Here is a 22,277-nt window from a genome sequence, read left to right as displayed (position 1 = left end):
CTTTTATACCCATTTACAAACAACACACAAACATAAACATATCACTTAAAGAACTGGTGCAATATAAAAATTGCAAAGTGCCAGCAAAATATAGAGTCAGCAGTCTGCAAAACAATAAATTTAGCCTTGAAATCAAGTGGAGATGATGAATAACGATAATTCATAATTAGTAAATGAAGTAATATCAGTTGGGGAAGAAAGCTTTCTGTTTTCATTCTGTCTCATCATGCCTGTATTGCTTCCTCTCCCCCCTCAGTTTTGGAATCAACTATTTTTAATCTCTTAACTAACACTCACAATGACCTCTAGTGGTCAGGAGAGAAAACAAATATGTCTACTACAGGGATGTCTACAACATGCTGCCATGTTCTGGATCTTTTGCAGAGGTTTAATCATACTGGTTAGAAGGCATGCAGCATTGCAGCAGTCCAGTTTTGAAAGGCTTGGACAAAGATCTGTGCAACACTACATATTAAGACTGGAAGGGCCTGAATTTCCTAATTTTGTAAAATGTGAACCTACACACTTGCTGTCTTGGGTGGTGTTAGTGTTGTGGACCCTAGTTAGGGAACAAACTACCATTTCACATTGTTTTTATGCTGCATTTACTATAATTTGTCACACAAATATTGCTTCTCACAGAAAGGTGTCACAAAAGGAAATGAAACCACAATCTTCGATAAACATATGACATGTCTCAGTATGAGTGTGTAAAAAAATGCAAGCCACGTGAAAACAACAGGTCGGGAGATGAGAGTTCAGCCATGACAAGTGGAAGAGAAAGGGTATTTAATATGCAATTTTATATGCCAACAAATGCAAAATGAGAAGATATTTTATATTTAAAGTTAAAACTGAAACCTACAATATTACAACGATTAACTTCCTTTATTGCCAAATGGTGTATTGATGGATTTTGACTATGTGAAAATGTGTTAGCATTAGCCTGTGGCTAGGTCTTGTGGACAGGGCGGAAGTTTGTGTTTTGGTTTTAAAAACCTGATGCTATTATCATATTGAGGACAGTGGTGAAAAAGAGGAACAATTTTAATACTTGTTTAGGTTTCTGTTCAAGTTCTTTTGCGTAATCAAATGTTTTAGATGGAATGGATGACCAAATGCAAGTCAGATATAAACGGAAACATTAGGGTCTTCTGGATTGTTTAGGAAATGTTTAGTAATTGGAATAATTATTCAGTCTAATAATATTTTGCTGTGTAAGTTCTCCACTGGTTTGCTTTTTGAAACTTTCTTTCTTTCTTTTCAGGTCCCAGTCCAATGTGAAGACACTGTACGCTTGTTTTGGTTTATTAAAATGTAGAATAAAATATCTGCTTAAACACCTGCAAACTATAATGTGTTGAAACTCGTTGCAGATTTCATCTCAGTGTCTGGATGACCAGTTCGGGTTGGATGCTGAAGTGGTTTATGATGACGAATCCTTTCCCTTACGGAGGTGCACTCCATTTGAGGCTGGATCACATCATGGGTAAACCTTTTGTAATTGATCTAATACATGTTATATTACACAGATATCCAGTTTGTAGCCTTTTGATTTTTTTGTAAATGTTCAAGCTAAATTAGTTATTTTATAATTATAGGGGACAAGTTCCTGAGCAGAATCAGAATACTGGTAGGTACATAATTTCACACTTGTTTGATTGAAGGGTTTGCTCACCCAAAAATGAATATTAAGTCATTATTTACTCAATGGTGTTGTTCTAATTCTGTGTCTATAGGGTTTCACAAGAAAAACTAGAAAAGTCATTTATTATTTACTATTTAAGAACACCTCAGCTTTTAGGTTACTATGTGCTCGTTTCTGAGATTGTGTGTAAGCAACCAGCCATTCACACATACAAGAATTCACTTTGCACACTATGATGCCAGCATTGCTCACACACAATCTCAAGAACTGGCACAGAATAACGGCCGAGCTCAACACATGGACTACATAATTAATGACCTTTTATGGTTTTCCTTACCAAGTCCTACAGTATGCGTATAGAACACACAAAGCACATCTCATTGTATCATTATGTGATACTTTTTTTTCAATCTTTTTGTAAGTTTGACACTGATCACTATACACTAAGAGATATTCAGAATTTCTTATTTAGGAGTCTGAAGTAGCAAGCTCATTCATACCAGTTGAAATGCTGCAATTCATTAGTATTTCTAGAAATTACTATTTACACTTAAAGGTATACTCCACCCCAAAAGGAAAAATTGTGTCATTAATCACTTACCCCCATGTTGTTCCAAACCTGTAATGGCTTTGTTCGACTTTGGAACACAATTAAAAATATTTTTGATGAAAACTCGGAGGTTTATGACTGTCCCATTGACTGCCGAGTAAATAGCAATGTCAAGGTACAGAAAAGTATGAAAGACACCATCAGAACAGTCCATCTGCCATCAGTGTTTCAACCGTAATGTTGTGAAGCGACGAGAATACTTTTTGAACAAGAAGAAAACAAAAATAATGACTTCATTCAACAATTTATCTCCTCTGAATAAAGTCCTCGGATAAGTGATTATCATTTAGTGGTGGAGTAACCCTTTAATACATGCTATAAAACCATTAATTCAATTCATGCTAATGCATTAACTACTGTTATCAGATTGTAAAGTGTTACCATCATAATGACTCTTCAATGCATCCAAATATTTTACTGTATAATACTGTGTGTATGTGTTTCTATCCGTTCCATATTTTCTAAGCTGCTGGTCAAGTGCAGGAGTCATTTGCTGTGAATGGACAAATAAGTGCAAATGCAGGCTTCTCCACAACCACAGATGCTTTGGGGGCTGACAGCGTAACATTTCCAGATGGTTAGAAATGTCTAAAAACTCAGAATAATCAAAATGCAATATTCTTTTTTTTCCAACTTGATATTGTTTGTATCTAGGCTCTATAACAAAAAGGCTGCTTTTTGATGTAGGGGTGTCTCCTGGATTCATAGCACCTGATGGCATGGGAGGCAACAGCAATGAACTGATGAACAGTGATGAACATTATGAAGAAAAGCAAGTACAAAAGGAAAAGAAGAAAGGAAAGAAGAAAAAAGTAAGAAGAGAGGGGAGAACAGCCCCACCATTAAAGAGGAATAGCATCTAGTCGGCATCTGATTATTGACTTATGAAATGTGATTTTTTTTCATAAGATAAATAACACTTGTCTTCTGTTTATGTAGCTCAGAGATAGGCAATGTCAGTCCTGAAGTGCCGCTGTCCTACATAGTTTAGCTCTAACCCTAATCAAACACACATGAACAAGCCAATCAAGGTCTTCGGGATTACTAAGGAAACGGACAAGTGAGTTTTTTTTTTCAGGGTTGGAGCTAAACTGCAGGACATCGGCTCTCCTGGACTGACATTGCCTGTAGAGCATATACTCTATTTCTGTAAGCTTAAAGGGACAGTTTCCCCAAAAATGAAAATTCTTTAATTAAATACTCACCATCAAGCCATTCCAAATTCAATCATCTCTAGAACACAAATTAATATAATTTAGATTTAGATTTTTCTCTGAAACTCGATTTACAGCAATGGTAACAGTCAAGGCACAGAAAGGTGTAGTAAGAACTAGGGGTGTAACGGTACGCAAAAATCACGGGTTCGGTACGTACCTGGGATTTAAAGTCACGGTTCAGTTCATTTTCGGTACAGTAAGGGAAAGAAATGCAAACATTAAACTGCAGGTTGTTTATTACTATAAACTTTTTTTTTTTAATTTGTTTACACTTTTTTTTAATACTTTTTAATAAAATATATATAAAATAAAAAAGAATAGGAAATAAAATACTGCTGCAAAGTTCTCCACTAAATAAAATACTCTCAGTCTCAAACCAATATCATATAATAAAATATAATGAAAAATAAAAAACTATGATTACAGAGCAGCATTACCAATCCAAGCTTGTAGGCATCAACGGTTTCCATTTTTAGACCTCCTCAGATTTCGTTATTGCATTGGACCGATCGGAATTAAGAGCAAAGGTCTGTTGAATTACAATTGTTTTTTTTCCTAGCTGTAGTGATGTTTACACTCGCGTGATGCCTTTTGAAAACCTTAGGCTGGTGACACACTGGCATATTGCATCTGTCAAACATAGTCTATTTTGCCGTCAATATTGTTGACGGTGTCCTTTATCAGTAGGCTTTATATTTATGATCGACATGAAGCATAGATATTGCTATCGTGAAGACAAGATCCTGGTCTGTCGGCGGTCTCCCTCTATGTCACCTGTAGCAGCAGCAGCGCGCCAGCGCCGCGTCAGGCACGATTCTGGGTGGGCACGATTCAGGGCGGGATTTGCGCTGAACGCGGAGACTTCCGCCACTTAATATGTTCGTTTGGAAACACAAAAATTTACCTATGTTCCGCAATCAAAATATTGCATTCGGTCATTCAGTACATACGTTCACCGTACCGAAAGCCCTGTACCGAAATGGTCTGGTACGAATACACGTACCGTTACACCCCTAGTAAGAACATCGTTAAAATAGTCAATGTGTTATCAGTGGTTCAACCGTAATTTTACTAAGCTACGAGAATACTTTCTGCATAGACTAATCAACAATTCTTCCCCTTCGTGTGACCCTAGGCTCCATTATATAGAGTAAAACAGTGTACATATCTTTCTGTGCCTGGGAACATTTCAGTTACATTGCTGTTTATGAAGGGTTGGAAAGCTCTCGGATTTCATCAAAAATTTCTTAATTTGTGTTCCGAAGATGAACGAAGCTCTTACAGGTTTGGATCGACATGTAGGTGAGTAAATAATGACAGAATTTTCACTTTTGGGTGATCTATCCCTATAAATAATCCATGAAATCTTTATAAACTTCTATAACTCTAACTCTCTGTACTGCTTTATAAACCTCTTTATAAACTATAACTCTAACTTTCTGTACTTTGTACTCTTAAAATAAATATTTCTTACAAAATGACAATACAAGGTGTCATTCATTATTGTAAATGTAAAAGATTTATTTTCAATACTGGTGCTAGCCTTCGAAAATAAAGTCCACTATTAGTACCAGCTTGTTATCTTTACAGAAAATGCGCTCTGTTTAAAAGTCAGTCATCTGATTGTAGTAGCATAACAAATTCGCGTTTATGAATTACAGAGAAGGGGAGCAAGCAAAATAAAAATAATGACATAGGTGGTCTCATTGTGCCATCGCGTGCTATTACAAACTTTATAAGTCCCACTTGTGATTATGAGCTCTGCAAATTCAAACAGTTAACTACATATTGGTTTCATATGCAACTTTTAGATACAACATTCCTATTTACAATGATACATACTTTTGTCTGGAGCTGACATTCACGCATGAAGCATTGGTATTGATCCCTAAACATATAGGGGACTTTACTGATTTTTTTTTTTTTTTCAAATTTTTTCTTCAAAAATGAAATTCAACAATTCACAGTGTCCTCGAAGCTCAGATGGAGGGAGTCTATGAAGACTCCTATGTTCATTGGTGCATCCCAAAACACAACACTTCTAATGCCTCTTTGGCACTGACATTGTAGATTGAGACATGAGGTTGTGCCACACAGCAGTGAATACACATTTATGCTGCAGTGCCGGGGGAGCATATGGGGGTCCGATGCCTTGCTCAAGGGCACCTAAGTCAAGGTATTGCCGGCCCGAGATTCAAAGCCACAACCCTAGGGTTAGGAGTCAAACTCTCTAACCACTAGGCCATAACTTTCCCTTGAACTGTGTTCAACTGTGTTCAAACACCTTATAAAAGTGATTTTTGCTTAATAAGTCCCCCTTTAAATCACACCTGATAAATTTCTGTCCCTCCAATGAATGTCCAGGTAACCAAAACATAAAAATATCCAAAAAGGTTATAAAGGTGTCATAAAATGAAACCATATGAATCAGGCGGTTTAAATCTAGTGAAAATGAATAATCGCTTTATATGACGAACAGATTTAATTTAGGATTTTATTCCTATATACTCAGTGTTGTAAAATACTTGAGTAATATTACTTGTATACTTCACTTAAGTATTATTTTGGGGGATTTGTACTTCATTCAAGTATGATTTAAACTGGTTACTTGTACTATCACTCGATTAATGACCTCTAGTGGTCAGGAGAGAAAACAAATAAGTCTACTATAGATCAAGCATTACAAGTTTCTGCAAACACATTTGCAGTCCTACAATATGTTTTGCTTAAGACCACATGCATTGGCTTCTTAACAGTTTTTCCAAACATCAGCTGTCACAATGTTTTTGGTTTGTGTTGGATTTGAAGAGATTGGTTTTTGCTCCAAATGATGTACACCTCTGCTGTGAGGACATAACTGAAGATATGAAGACATTTTTGGTGTACTACCAGAATTGCGCATGGATTTTAAATAGTTTCCAGAAAAGTTGTTTCCCCCCAAAAAAAACAGAACTGATAATTTGGCTGATATGTGGAAATGTTGTGCACAAGATCTCTTAAGTTTGAGAAACCTGATTTCAGAAGCTGTTTGGCATTCAAATCAAAGTGAAACTAAATAAAAGAACAAAGATAGTAAATCTCACTCCATGTTACACTAATTAAAGTTTTGAAAACATTATTTAATGATTATAGATCTGTATTTTCAGAAATTATACAAGAATATCTGTAATAAAGAAGAAATATCTATAAATGAGCAAAGATCTGCAAGGAGTGTGTTACAGATAATAACAGTTCAGCTGTAAGGACTTCATAACCAAAACCATAAATGCAAAACATTTTTTCCCAGAGCAACAAACAGGAACTGTAAGAGTCCCAGCCTTTTTATTTGCATCAGCTTCAGTTAAAACCATTTGATGTTTGCAGAAGTGACAGACAAACGGCTGAAGGAGGACTGGGAATATTTCAAGCAGCACTATCTATTTCGCGCTGGTCGATATAAAGAGTTAAATTTAAAGCTGGCTGACAGAGTACATATTTTTTCTTGTATGTCAGAAAGGATGTGTCCATAATTTCAACATAAAGGGAGGAACCGAGAAGACCAGCACAGAACAAACAACTATCATGAATGGACATCATTTAAGTGAACTTCATAAAAGCGAGTGTGCTTTTTACAAGTTCACAAGAGAAAAACTAATTCTGTTATGTACAGGTAAACTAAACTTTTAAACAGAAATGGAAGACTGTCCAGATCCAGCTACAGAAGGAGAACTTCTTGAAATACGGCGTGACACAGAAGGTTGGAGAAAACTCAAATACTTTGTTTTGAATTTTGTTTCAATTAATTATAGTTTTATTGGAATATGAGAAGATTATGTGGATTTTCTGTTGTAAAACAAAAAGTTAAATTTGGCCGCCCCAATATGTATGACGTAATGTCCGTAAAGCTTACTTTCGGATAGCGACAAGATGGCGTTTGCAAGTGAAGACGTAAAGGTAACATTTTAATACAGCCATGAAGTCCTAAAAGTTTCTGTACTGCAGCTTCTAGGGACATTTTTGTGTGTTCAAGTCAAGATGAAAGTCATATTGCATTAAATATCAAGTAGCGGTTTGTGTCAGTCGTGAGAAATGTATCAGTCATCTCTTAGTCATTCTGGATTCACAAAACCACCGTTATGACTGGAGATACACTCTACTGACCACCTAGACCACCAAAATGCTAGTGCTAAATTATTATTGATAACTGTTAAACCTTAAAAAGATTATTGCATTTGGTTAATTTCTCTTTTTTTAAGTCTGTAGTAAATTATCCAACTGTACATATTTCAAAACGTAGCATTAGCAATGGATTGTGGAACGGAACAAAAGAAAGGGGTGCCCAAGGTGCGGGTGACTGGTGGTTTGGGGTGTGGTTGGCATTATAATGCCTTTTAGTCGTATCAAATGTACTATACAGAGTCTGTAAGATTGTATATGTTACATACTAGTCTAAATTTTCAATAGTATTTGTTAGATGCCAGATGTATTATGTATTTTAAGCTTTGACTCTGGATAAATGTTTGCAGGCAAAATCCATTCATTCCAATAAGCATCCACGCAAAAGCTAGTTTTGTGCAGATTTCACCATGGATTCATGTGATTCATGTGAATTTGCTGTGCTGACCAACAGCAAACTGTTTTTTAAGTTGCTTCTGTGTGATCTGTGCATCATACTGTTCATTTAATGAAATATTTCAGCTTTTTCATTAGCTATTGCTGGTCACAGTTACACAGTTATTACATAAGTACTATGTGTTTTATTAAAGGTTTCTGAACCATGTCAAGATAATCCGTATGGATTTAATGGTGTGGTTGTGTTTGGAGATGAAACCTATAGCATGACTCCAGGAATTATCCCAGATATGACTGGCTACAATCAATACCTTACTAGGTAAGTCTGTAAAATTAAATGAAAGAAATGAATGTGATGCAGGCTACACTACTGACCACCATAGTACCATCATGCACTGCAAACAATTTACTCATTTACTCATCAAGGTTTTTTTTTTTTCTTCATCAGAACAGATTTTAAGAAATTAACCATTACATCACTTGCTCACAAGTGGATCCTCTGAAGTGAATGGGTGCCGTCAGAATGAGCAATGTTATGAATAGAAGACACATATTTTAGCAGAAAGCAGTTTGAAGATAAAAATATCTTGATGGATAGGTTTCTTACATACACACAGCTTTTCACTTCATAAAACATGAACTGATGTCCTAGAGTCGTGTGGATTGTTGTGATGTTTTTATCAGCTGTTGGACTGACGGTACCCATTCAATGCAGAGGATCCATTTGTGAGCACATTATGTAACGCAAAAAAACTCATCTACATCTTGGATGACCTGAGAGTGAAAACATCTTCAGCAAATTTTCATTTTTGGATGAACTATTCCTTTACAGGCTAGAAAGCTTAGTTTGCAGTCTAAGTTAATTGCTAATTATTTGTTTTCTTAACATTTGTTTTCCACAGAATGTTTTTTTTTTTTTACATTGAACTTATTTTTTACTCTTTGCAACAGATGTGGAAATGGCTTCATTGCTGGAGCCATTAATGCAGACCATCAGAATAATGGTACAATGTTCATTTATTTATTTATTCTTTTTCTATTGACTTGAGAAACACCATTTAATGAACTCTTAGAAGTGTCCTTTCAAGTGTATGTCTATTCACTATTTATTGTAATGAACACTTTAAAAACCACATTATCTTCTCTAAATCAGCTCAAGCATCTCGTCAAACGCTGTCAGTGAATCTAACGGTTACTGTGTCTGCTATATCGCCCCCAATGAACACTCACGACCAACCAGGAGGTCGTCACATGGACCCACCTTTTACTGATGGTGAGACATTAGATGTATTAGTATTTCAGCAAAGTGATATAAGATTTAGGATTACCAAATGCAAACCTACTGTAGTATGGCACATTATGAAACAAACGCACTGATTGGTTCTCCTGGTTGCTGCAGGTGACGTGTTACACTCCGTTTATGGATGGGGAGGGAACATGTCTCAGCTTTGGGACAGAGATGAACAACACGATGAAGAGGAGAACAATGTACGTCTGAAGATGAAGAAGGAAAAGCTGGAAGAAGGAGGAAAAAATCCCGTCATGCTGGTCATTAGAGGGGCTAAAGATCTGACCAGCATGTGTCAGATCAAACATTAAAAATAATATTCATAGTATTTTCATTATTTTGTACTTTTTGCTTTACTAATTTTAAGATGCGGTCACAGTTACCATTTTGCTAATTTGTGCAGACAAAGTGCAGTCATTTCAATGGAAATTTACACAGAAGTTTACCCAAGCAGATTTTACACTGGGTTCAAGTTGGTCAAGCAAATTCACTGCTTGGTTTGAAAGTGACTCCTGAGTTGTGCTTCAAACAGCACTAAACTGATGAAAATCTTTGTGACCGCAACTTTATTGCATGTTCACTAACAAAATAAGTTTGTTGTGTGTTTATTAACAAAATAAGTGCGTGTTCCCTAAAAAAAAAAAAAGTTTATTGTGTTTACTGATAAAATAAGCTGCTTTTATATGCTACTAAATTAATCCAAAACTGCAGTATTAAAAGGATAATTCACCCAAAAATAAAAATTACCCCATTATTTACTCATCCAGTGTATTTGCCTTTCTTCTTTCAATGTCTTCCAAGCTTTATAATGGGAGTTAATGGGGGTCAAGACTTTAAAGCAAAATAAAGTGCATCCATCCAACATAAAAAAGTGCTCAACACAATGTGTTTGTGTAAGAAAAATATCATCTGTCTCATCTGTCATCTCAAGCTTCTGTTAAGTGTTGTGCATGTGTTCACAAGAGAGTGACGTCCAGCAGATGACGTAGGCGTAGCGTAAGCTCTGGTTGGGGCTGTCCACACCAAGAATGATAACTATATCAATGACTACAAGTTTTATGAGAATAGAGAAAATCATACCACAACTTTAACAATAACAACACAGAAGAACAATATCATTAAAATCACCTTCAGGACAATTTTTTGTTCAATAGGTTGTGGGCACTATAGCTGTAGTAGAACTGGTAAGTGGACCATCCAAGAACTTTTGGGATTCTCAATTTAACAATACAATTTGGGAGACATTCATTCTAATTCAGAATTTGATTTAAGACAGTATGTAAATGGAGATTACAGTATCCAGCAACAGTAATGGTTATCTTTATAGCAAATCTTCTTGGTGTGACCGGGCCTTTAGTAGGAATGGGCATTTATAGCGTTTAAAAATGGTAGTATCATCAAGGCAAACTATTATTGGATTAATTTAGCATTTTTGTTCATTGAATTTGAGGATTATTCATTATCACTTTTGGTGTATTATCACTTTATCAATACTGTCACGATCATTAGCTGGAGTGCCCATGAGCTTCCGTAGAGGGCACTCCACTCAGGACTCATTCTGAACTCCATTTCCCATCCTGCCACATTCCTCTGATGTACTGTAGCATATACTCTATTTCTGTAAACTTAAAGGGACATTTTCCCCAAAAATGAAAATTCTTTCATTAAATAATCACCATCAAGCCATTCCAAATTCAATCATCTCCAGAACACAAATTAATATCATTTTGATTTAGATTTTTCTCTGAAACTCGATTTACAGCAATGGTAACAGTCAAGGCACAGAACATCGTTAAAATAGTCAGTGTGTTATCAGTGGTTCAACCGTAATTTTACTAAGCTACGAGAATACTTTCTGCATAGACTAATCAACAATTCTTCCCCTTCGTGTGACCCTAGGCTCCATTATATAGAGTAAAACAGTGTACATATCTTTCTGTGCCTGGGAACATTTCAGTTACATTGCTGTTTATGAAGTGTTGGAAAGCTCCTGGATTTCATAAGAATACACAGATTCATTAACAGAGGTTGTATGAGTTATTGTCTGTCATATTCATTTTAGACCTCCCATTCAATTGTATTAAACTAAGAGAGATGTTCTGTTTTTCTAAAATTCTTAATTTGTGTTCATCTGATAAATGAAAAGTCAAATATTGGATGTCATGAGGGTGGAAAGAATTAAGTTTCCTTTAAATCTCTTTCCCTGTATTTGTGTGTGTGTGTTCCATTGTGCAGAATTTGAAATGTTGTTGTTGGACTACATGTATGTGTTTGACCTTTGCATTTTGTTTCGTTTTCTCCCTTTAACAAAACTACTGTATATCTGTTCAGTACTTCTACTTTTTAAATACTCGAGTACATTTAAAGTTGTACTTTTTTCTAACTTTAACTCAAATTGTACCTGTACTTGTACTTTTAAGTAAGTAAAATTTTCACTAAGTTTCTGTGCTTTCACTTGAGTCAAATTGTTGAGTATTTTTTACACACAAACTTCTCTTCACAAGACATGAAAGTGAGTAAATGATGACAGTGTGACATTTTTGGGTGAACTATGACTTCAAAAATTGACACAGTACCATACAAAGTGCCAGCAAAACAATGAGCAGCGAATACTGAATGAAACTGGGAAAGAAAGCTTTCTGTTTTCATTCAGGGTCATCATGTCTGTGCTTCCTCTCTCCTCTCAGCTCTGGAGTCCGCATTTTTTTGCCTCCCAGCTAACTCTCACAATGACCTCTAGTGGACAGGAGAGAAAACAAATAAGTCTACTATAGATCAAGCATTACAAGTTTCTGCAAACACATTTGCAGTCCTACAATATGTTTTGCTTAAGACCACATGCATTGGCTTCTAAACAGTTTTTCCAAACATCAGCTGTCACAATGTTTTTGGTTTGTGTTGGATTTGAAGAGTTCAGTTTTGGCTCCAAATAATGTACACCTCTGCTGTGAGGACATAACTGAAGATATGAAGACATTTTTGGTGTACTACCAAAATTAGAATTCAAATGTATTTATTCTAAGTAAAATCAAAACTTATTAAATTTATATTACATTTGGTGCGTTCAAAATGCGCATAGATTTTAAATAGTTTCCAGAAAAGTTGTTTCCCCCCAAAAAACAGAAGTGATAATTTGGCTGATATGTGGAAATGTTGTACACAAGATCTCTTAAGTTTGAGAAACCTGATTTCAGAAGCTGTTTGGCATTCAAATCAAAGTGTAACTAAATAAAAGAACAAAGATAGTAAATCTCACTCCATGTTACACTAATTAAAGTTTTGAAAACATTATTTAATGATTATAGATCTGTATTTTCAGAAATTATACAAGAATATCTGTAATAAAGAAGAAATATCTATAAATGAGCAAAGATCTGCAAGGAGTGTGTTACAGATAATAGCAGTTCAGCTGTAAGGACTTCATAACCAAAACCATAAATGCAAAACATTTTTTCCCAGAGCAACAAACAGGAACTGTAAGAGTCCCAGCCTTTTTATTTGCATCAGCTTCAGTTAAAACCATTTGATGTTTGCAGAAGTGACAGACAAACGGCTGAAGGAGGACTGGGAATATTTCAAGCAGCACTATCTATTTCGCGCTGGTCGATATAAAGAGTTAAATTTAAAGCTGGCTGACAGAGTACATATTTTTTCTTGTATGTCAGAAAGGATGTGTCCATAATTTCGACATAAAGGGAGGAACAGAGAAGACCAGCACAGAACAAACAACTATCATGAATGGACATCATTTAAGTGAACTTCATAAAAGCGAGTGTGCTTTTTACAAGTTCACAAGAGAAAAACTAATTCTGTTATGTACAGGTAAACTAAACTTTTAAACAGAAATGGAAGACTGTCCAGATCCAGCTACAGAAGGAGAACTTCTTGAAATACGGCGTGACACAGAAGGTTGGAGAAAACTCAAATACTTTGTTTTGAATTTTGTTTCAATTAATTATAGTTTTATTGGAATATGAGAAGATTATGTGGATTTTCTGTTGTAAAACAAAAAGTTAAATTTGGCCGCCCCAATATGTATGACGTAATGTCCGTAAAGCTTACTTTCGGATAGCGACAAGATGGCGTTTGCAAGTGAAGACGTAAAGGTAACATTTTAATACAGCCATGAAGTCCTAAAAGTTTCTGTACTGCAGCTTCTAGGGACATTTTTGTGTGTTCAAGTCAAGATGAAAGTCATATTGCATTAAATATCAAGTAGCGGTTTGTGTCAGTCGTGAGAAATGTATCAGTCATCTCTTAGTCATTCTGGATTCACAAAACCACCGTTATGACTGGAGATACACTCTACTGACCACCTAGACCACCAAAATGCTAGTGCTAAATTATTATTGATAACTGTTAAACCTTAAAAAGATTATTGCATTTGGTTAATTTCTCTTTTTTTAAGTCTGTAGTAAATTATCCAACTGTACATATTTCAAAACGTAGCATTAGCAATGGATTGTGGAACGGAACAAAAGAAAGGGGTGCCCAAGGTGCGGGTGACTGGTGGTTTGGGGTGTGGTTGGCATTATAATGCCTTTTAGTCGTATCAAATGTACTATACAGAGTCTGTAAGATTGTATATGTTACATACTAGTCTAAATTTTCAATAGTATTTGTTAGATGCCAGATGTATTATGTATTTTAAGCTTTGACTCTGGATAAATGTTTGCAGGCAAAATCCATTCATTCCAATAAGCATCCACGCAAAAGCTAGTTTTGTGCAGATTTCACCATGGATTCAAGTTAGTCATGTGAATTTGCTGTGCTGACCAACAGCAAACTGTTTTTTAAGTTGCTTCTGTGTGATCTGTGCATCATACTGTTCATTTAATGAAATATTTCAGCTTTTTCATTAGCTATTGCTGGTCACAGTTACACAGTTATTACATAAGTACTATGTGTTTTATTAAAGGTTTCCGAACCATGTCAAGATAATCCGTATGGATTTAATGGTGTGGTTGTGTTTGGAGATGAAACCTATAGCATGACTCCAGGAATTATCCCAGATATGACTGGCTACAATCAATACCTTACTAGGTAAGTCTGTAAAATTAAATGAAAGAAATGAATCTGATGCAGGCTACACTACTGACCACCATAGTACCATCATGCACTGCAAACAATTTACTCATTTACTCATCAAGGTTTTTTTTTTTTTCTTCATCAGAACAGATTTTAAGAAATTAACCATTACATCACTTGCTCACAAGTGGATCCTCTGAAGTGAATGGGTGCCGTCAGAATGAGCAATGTTATGAATAGAAGACACATATTTTAGCAGAAAGCAGTTTGAAGATAAAAATATCTTGATGGATAGGTTTCTTACATACACACAGCTTTTCACTTCATAAAACATGAACTGATGTCCTAGAGTCGTGTGGATTGTTGTGATGTTTTTATCAGCTGTTGGACTGACGGTACCCATTCAATGCAGAGGATCCATTTGTGAGCACATTATGTAACGCAAAAAAACTCATCTACATCTTGGATGACCTGAGAGTGAAAACATCTTCAGCAAATTTTCATTTTTGGATGAACTATTCCTTTACAGGCTAGAAAGCTTAGTTTGCAGTCTAAGTTAATTGCTAATTATTTGTTTTCTTAACATTTGTTTTCCACAGAATGTTTTTTTTTTTTTTACATTGAACTTATTTTTTACTCTTTGCAACAGATGTGGAAATGGCTTCATTGCTGGAGCCATTAATGCAGACCATCAGAATAATGGTACAATGTTCATTTATTTATTTATTCTTTTTCTATTGACTTGAGAAACACCATTTAATGAACTCTTAGAAGTGTCCTTTCAAGTGTATGTCTATTCACTATTTATTGTAATGAACACTTTAAAAACCACATTATCTTCTCTAAATCAGCTCAAGCATCTCGTCAAACGCTGTCAGTGAATCTAACGGTTACTGTGTCTGCTATATCACCCCCAATGAACACTCACGACCAACCAGGAGGTCGTCACATGGACCCACCTTTTACTGATGGTGAGACATTAGATGTATTAGTATTTCAGCAAAGTGATATAAGATTTAGGATTACCAAATGCAAACCTACTGTAGTATGGCACATTATGAAACAAACGCACTGATTGGTTCTCCTGGTTGCTGCAGGTGACGTGTTACACTCCGTTTATGGATGGGGAGGGAACATGTCTCAGCTTTGGGACAGAGATGAACAACACGATGAAGAGGAGAACAATGTACGTCTGAAGATGAAGAAGGAAAAAGCTGGAAGAAGGAGGAAAAAATCCCGTCATGCTGGTCATTAGAGGGGCTAAAGATCTGACCAGCATGTGTCAGATCAAACATTAAAAATAATATTCATAGTATTTTCATTATTTTGTACTTTTTGCTTTACTAATTTTAAGATGCGGTCACAGTTACCATTTTGCTAATTTGTGCAGACAAAGTGCAGTCATTTCAATGGAAATTTACACAGAAGTTTACCCAAGCAGATTTTACACTGGGTTCAAGTTGGTCAAGCAAATTCACTGCTTGGTTTGAAAGTGACTCCTGAGTTGTGCTTCAAACAGCACTAAACTGATGAAAATCTTTGTGACCGCAACTTTATTGCATGTTCACTAACAAAATAAGTTTGTTGTGTGTTTATTAACAAAATAAGTGCGTGTTCCCTAAAAAAAAAAAAAGTTTATTGTGTTTACTGATAAAATAAGCTGCTTTTATATGCTACTAAATTAATCCAAAACTGCAGTATTAAAAGGATAATTCACCCAAAAATAAAAATTACCCCATTATTTACTCATCCAGTGTATTTGCCTTTCTTCTTTCAATGTCTTCCAAGCTTTATAATGGGAGTTAATGGGGGTCAAGACTTTAAAGCAAAATAAAGTGCATCCATCCAACATAAAAAAGTGCTCAACACAATGTGTTTGTGTAAGAAAAATATCATCTGTCTCATCTGTCATCTCAAGCTTCTGTTAAGTGTTGTGCATGTGTTCACAAGAGAGTGACGTCCAGCAGATGACGTAGGCGTAGCGTAAGCTCTGGTTGGGGCTGTCCACACCAAGAATGATAACTATATCAATGACTACAAGTTTTATGAGAATAGAGAAAATCATACCACAACTTTAACAATAACAACACAGAAGAACAATATCATTAAAATCACCTTCAGGACAATTTTTTGTTCAATAGGTTGTGGGCACTATAGCTGTAGTAGAACTGGTAAGTGGACCATCCAAGAACTTTTGGGATTCTCAATTTAACAATACAATTTGGGAGACATTCATTCTAATTCAGAATTTGATTTAAGACAGTATGTAAATGGAGATTACAGTATCCAGCAACAGTAATGGTTATCTTTATAGCAAATCTTCTTGGTGTGACCGGGCCTTTAGTAGGAATGGGCATTTATAGCGTTTAAAAATGGTAGTATCATCAAGGCAAACTATTATTGGATTAATTTAGCATTTTTGTTCATTGAATTTGAGGATTATTCATTATCACTTTTGGTGTATTATCACTTTATCAATACTGTCACGATCATTAGCTGGAGTGCCCATGAGCTTCCGTAGAGGGCACTCCACTCAGGACTCATTCTGAACTCCATTTCCCATCCTGCCACATTCCTCTGATGTACTGTAGCATATACTCTATTTCTGTAAACTTAAAGGGACATTTTCCCCAAAAATGAAAATTCTTTCATTAAATAATCACCATCAAGCCATTCCAAATTCAATCATCTCCAGAACACAAATTAATATCATTTTGATTTAGATTTTTCTCTGAAACTCGATTTACAGCAATGGTAACAGTCAAGGCACAGAACATCGTTAAAATAGTCAGTGTGTTATCAGTGGTTCAACCGTAATTTTACTAAGCTACGAGAATACTTTCTGCATAGACTAATCAACAATTCTTCCCCTTCGTGTGACCCTAGGCTCCATTATATAGAGTAAAACAGTGTACATATCTTTCTGTGCCTGGGAACATTTCAGTTACATTGCTGTTTATGAAGTGTTGGAAAGCTCCTGGATTTCATAAGAATACACAGATTCATTAACAGAGGTTGTATGAGTTATTGTCTGTCATATTCATTTTAGACCTCCCATTCAATTGTATTAAACTAAGAGAGATGTTCTGTTTTTCTAAAATTCTTAATTTGTGTTCATCTGATAAATGAAAAGTCAAATATTGGATGTCATGAGGGTGGAAAGAATTAAGTTTCCTTTAAATCTCTTTCCCTGTATTTGTGTGTGTGTGTTCCATTGTGCAGAATTTGAAATGTTGTTGTTGGACTACATGTATGTGTTTGACCTTTGCATTTTGTTTCGTTTTCTCCCTTTAACAAAACTACTGTATATCTGTTCAGTACTTCTACTTTTTAAATACTCGAGTACATTTAAAGTTGTACTTTTTTCTAACTTTAACTCAAATTGTACCTGTACTTGTACTTTTAAGTAAGTAAAATTTTCACTAAGTTTCTGTGCTTTCACTTGAGTCAAATTGTTGAGTATTTTTTACACACAAACTTCTCTTCACAAGACATGAAAGTGAGTAAATGATGACAGTGTGACATTTTTGGGTGAACTATGACTTCAAAAATTGACACAGTACCATACAAAGTGCCAGCAAAACAATGAGCAGCGAATACTGAATGAAACTGGGAAAGAAAGCTTTCTGTTTTCATTCAGGGTCATCATGTCTGTGCTTCCTCTCTCCTCTCAGCTCTGGAGTCCGCATTTTTTTGCCTCCCAGCTAACTCTCACAATGACCTCTAGTGGACAGGAGAGAAAACAAATAAGTCTACTATAGATCAAGCATTACAAGTTTCTGCAAACACATTTGCAGTCCTACAATATGTTTTGCTTAAGACCACATGCATTGGCTTCTAAACAGTTTTTCCAAACATCAGCTGTCACAATGTTTTTGGTTTGTGTTGGATTTGAAGAGTTCAGTTTTGGCTCCAAATAATGTACACCTCTGCTGTGAGGACATAACTGAAGATATGAAGACATTTTTGGTGTACTACCAAAATTAGAATTCAAATGTATTTATTCTAAGTAAAATCAAAACTTATTAAATTTATATTACATTTGGTGCGTTCAAAATGCGCATAGATTTTAAATAGTTTCCAGAAAAGTTGTTTCCCCCCAAAAAACAGAAGTGATAATTTGGCTGATATGTGGAAATGTTGTACACAAGATCTCTTAAGTTTGAGAAACCTGATTTCAGAAGCTGTTTGGCATTCAAATCAAAGTGTAACTAAATAAAAGAACAAAGATAGTAAATCTCACTCCATGTTACACTAATTAAAGTTTTGAAAACATTATTTAATGATTATAGATCTGTATTTTCAGAAATTATACAAGAATATCTGTAATAAAGAAGAAATATCTATAAATGAGCAAAGATCTGCAAGGAGTGTGTTACAGATAATAGCAGTTCAGCTGTAAGGACTTCATAACCAAAACCATAAATGCAAAACATTTTTTCCCAGAGCAACAAACAGGAACTGTAAGAGTCCCAGCCTTTTTATTTGCATCAGCTTCAGTTAAAACCATTTGATGTTTGCAGAAGTGACAGACAAACGGCTGAAGGAGGACTGGGAATATTTCAAGCAGCACTATCTATTTCGCGCTGGTCGATATAAAGAGTTAAATTTAAAGCTGGCTGACAGAGTACATATTTTTTCTTGTATGTCAGAAAGGATGTGTCCATAATTTCGACATAAAGGGAGGAACAGAGAAGACCAGCACAGAACAAACAACTATCATGAATGGACATCATTTAAGTGAACTTCATAAAAGCGAGTGTGCTTTTTACAAGTTCACAAGAGAAAAACTAATTCTGTTATGTACAGGTAAACTAAACTTTTAAACAGAAATGGAAGACTGTCCAGATCCAGCTACAGAAGGAGAACTTCTTGAAATACGGCGTGACACAGAAGGTTGGAGAAAACTCAAATACTTTGTTTTGAATTTTGTTTCAATTAATTATAGTTTTATTGGAATATGAGAAGATTATGTGGATTTTCTGTTGTAAAACAAAAAGTTAAATTTGGCCGCCCCAATATGTATGACGTAATGTCCGTAAAGCTTACTTTCGGATAGCGACAAGATGGCGTTTGCAAGTGAAGACGTAAAGGTAACATTTTAATACAGCCATGAAGTCCTAAAAGTTTCTGTACTGCAGCTTCTAGGGACATTTTTGTGTGTTCAAGTCAAGATGAAAGTCATATTGCATTAAATATCAAGTAGCGGTTTGTGTCAGTCGTGAGAAATGTATCAGTCATCTCTTAGTCATTCTGGATTCACAAAACCACCGTTATGACTGGAGATACACTCTACTGACCACCTAGACCACCAAAATGCTAGTGCTAAATTATTATTGATAACTGTTAAACCTTAAAAAGATTATTGCATTTGGTTAATTTCTCTTTTTTTAAGTCTGTAGTAAATTATCCAACTGTACATATTTCAAAACGTAGCATTAGCAATGGATTGTGGAACGGAACAAAAGAAAGGGGTGCCCAAGGTGCGGGTGACTGGTGGTTTGGGGTGTGGTTGGCATTATAATGCCTTTTAGTCGTATCAAATGTACTATACAGAGTCTGTAAGATTGTATATGTTACATACTAGTCTAAATTTTCAATAGTATTTGTTAGATGCCAGATGTATTATGTATTTTAAGCTTTGACTCTGGATAAATGTTTGCAGGCAAAATCCATTCATTCCAATAAGCATCCACGCAAAAGCTAGTTTTGTGCAGATTTCACCATGGATTCAAGTTAGTCATGTGAATTTGCTGTGCTGACCAACAGCAAACTGTTTTTTAAGTTGCTTCTGTGTGATCTGTGCATCATACTGTTCATTTAATGAAATATTTCAGCTTTTTCATTAGCTATTGCTGGTCACAGTTACACAGTTATTACATAAGTACTATGTGTTTTATTAAAGGTTTCCGAACCATGTCAAGATAATCCGTATGGATTTAATGGTGTGGTTGTGTTTGGAGATGAAACCTATAGCATGACTCCAGGAATTATCCCAGATATGACTGGCTACAATCAATACCTTACTAGGTAAGTCTGTAAAATTAAATGAAAGAAATGAATCTGATGCAGGCTACACTACTGACCACCATAGTACCATCATGCACTGCAAACAATTTACTCATTTACTCATCAAGGTTTTTTTTTTTTTCTTCATCAGAACAGATTTTAAGAAATTAACCATTACATCACTTGCTCACAAGTGGATCCTCTGAAGTGAATGGGTGCCGTCAGAATGAGCAATGTTATGAATAGAAGACACATATTTTAGCAGAAAGCAGTTTGAAGATAAAAATATCTTGATGGATAGGTTTCTTACATACACACAGCTTTTCACTTCATAAAACATGAACTGATGTCCTAGAGTCGTGTGGATTGTTGTGATGTTTTTATCAGCTGTTGGACTGACGGTACCCATTCAATGCAGAGGATCCATTTGTGAGCACATTATGTAACGCAAAAAAACTCATCTACATCTTGGATGACCTGAGAGTGAAAACATCTTCAGCAAATTTTCATTTTTGGATGAACTATTCCTTTACAGGCTAGAAAGCTTAGTTTGCAGTCTAAGTTAATTGCTAATTATTTGTTTTCTTAACATTTGTTTTCCACAGAATGTTTTTTTTTTTTTTACATTGAACTTATTTTTTACTCTTTGCAACAGACGTGGAAATGGCTTCATTGCTGGAGTCATTAATGCAGACCATCAGAATAATGGTACAATGTTCATTTATTTATTTATTCTTTTTCTATTGACTTGAGAAACACCATTTAATGAACTCTTAGAAGTGTCCTTTCAAGTGTATGTCTATTCACTATTTATTGTAATGAACACTTTAAAAACCACATTATCTTCTCTAAATCAGCTCAAGCATCTCGTCAAACGCTGTCAGTGAATCTAACGGTTACTGTGTCTGCTATATCACCCCCAATGAACACTCACGACCAACCAGGAGGTCGTCACATGGACCCACCTTTTACTGATGGTGAGACATTAGATGTATTAGTATTTCAGCAAAGTGATATAAGATTTAGGATTACCAAATGCAAACCTACTGTAGTATGGCACATTATGAAACAAACGCACTGATTGGTTCTCCTGGTTGCTGCAGGTGACGTGTTACACTCCGTTTATGGATGGGGAGGGAACATGTCTCAGCTTTGGGACAGAGATGAACAACACGATGAAGAGGAGAACAATGTACGTCTGAAGATGAAGAAGGAAAAAGCTGGAAGAAGGAGGAAAAAATCCCGTCATGCTGGTCATTAGAGGGGCTAAAGATCTGACCAGCATGTGTCAGATCAAACATTAAAAATAATATTCATAGTATTTTCATTATTTTGTACTTTTTGCTTTACTAATTTTAAGATGCGGTCACAGTTACCATTTTGCTAATTTGTGCAGACAAAGTGCAGTCATTTCAATGGAAATTTACACAGAAGTTTACCCAAGCAGATTTTACACTGGGTTCAAGTTGGTCAAGCAAATTCACTGCTTGGTTTGAAAGTGACTCCTGAGTTGTGCTTCAAACAGCACTAAACTGATGAAAATCTTTGTGACCGCAACTTTATTGCATGTTCACTAACAAAATAAGTTTGTTGTGTGTTTATTAACAAAATAAGTGCGTGTTCCCTAAAAAAAAAAAAAGTTTATTGTGTTTACTGATAAAATAAGCTGCTTTTATATGCTACTAAATTAATCCAAAACTGCAGTATTAAAAGGATAATTCACCCAAAAATAAAAATTACCCCATTATTTACTCATCCAGTGTATTTGCCTTTCTTCTTTCAATGTCTTCCAAGCTTTATAATGGGAGTTAATGGGGGTCAAGACTTTAAAGCAAAATAAAGTGCATCCATCCAACATAAAAAAGTGCTCAACACAATGTGTTTGTGTAAGAAAAATATCATCTGTCTCATCTGTCATCTCAAGCT

General features: G+C 35.4%; 1 protein-coding gene and 1 long non-coding RNA gene across 8 annotated transcripts in view; one reads left to right on the top strand and one right to left on the bottom strand.

The window, feature by feature from the left end:
- LOC127973156 (uncharacterized) overlaps nt 1–22,277 on the bottom strand; it is a 36,523-nt gene that overhangs the window by 5,015 nt on the left and 9,231 nt on the right. The window lies entirely within an intron of this gene.
- Nucleotides 12,849–22,277, top strand: part of tada2a (transcriptional adaptor 2A) — a 94,605-nt gene continuing 85,176 nt past the window's right edge. For 4 of the 7 annotated variants that reach the window (XM_052577256.1, XM_052577255.1, XM_052577261.1 and 1 more), the window contains exon 1: nt 18,864–19,238. The gene's annotated coding sequence lies outside the window, so the exon portion shown is untranslated. Of the gene's footprint in view, nt 13,224–18,863; nt 19,239–22,277 lie in introns of those variants that run through there. The other 3 variants (XM_052577272.1, XM_052577268.1, XM_052577259.1) reach the window with 2 other exon arrangements.

This window comes from Carassius gibelio, chromosome B15 (genome assembly GCF_023724105.1).
Source record: "Carassius gibelio isolate Cgi1373 ecotype wild population from Czech Republic chromosome B15, carGib1.2-hapl.c, whole genome shotgun sequence".
Lineage (NCBI taxonomy): Eukaryota > Metazoa > Chordata > Actinopteri > Cypriniformes > Cyprinidae > Carassius > Carassius gibelio.
This window is presented reverse-complemented; position numbering and strand designations above follow the sequence as displayed.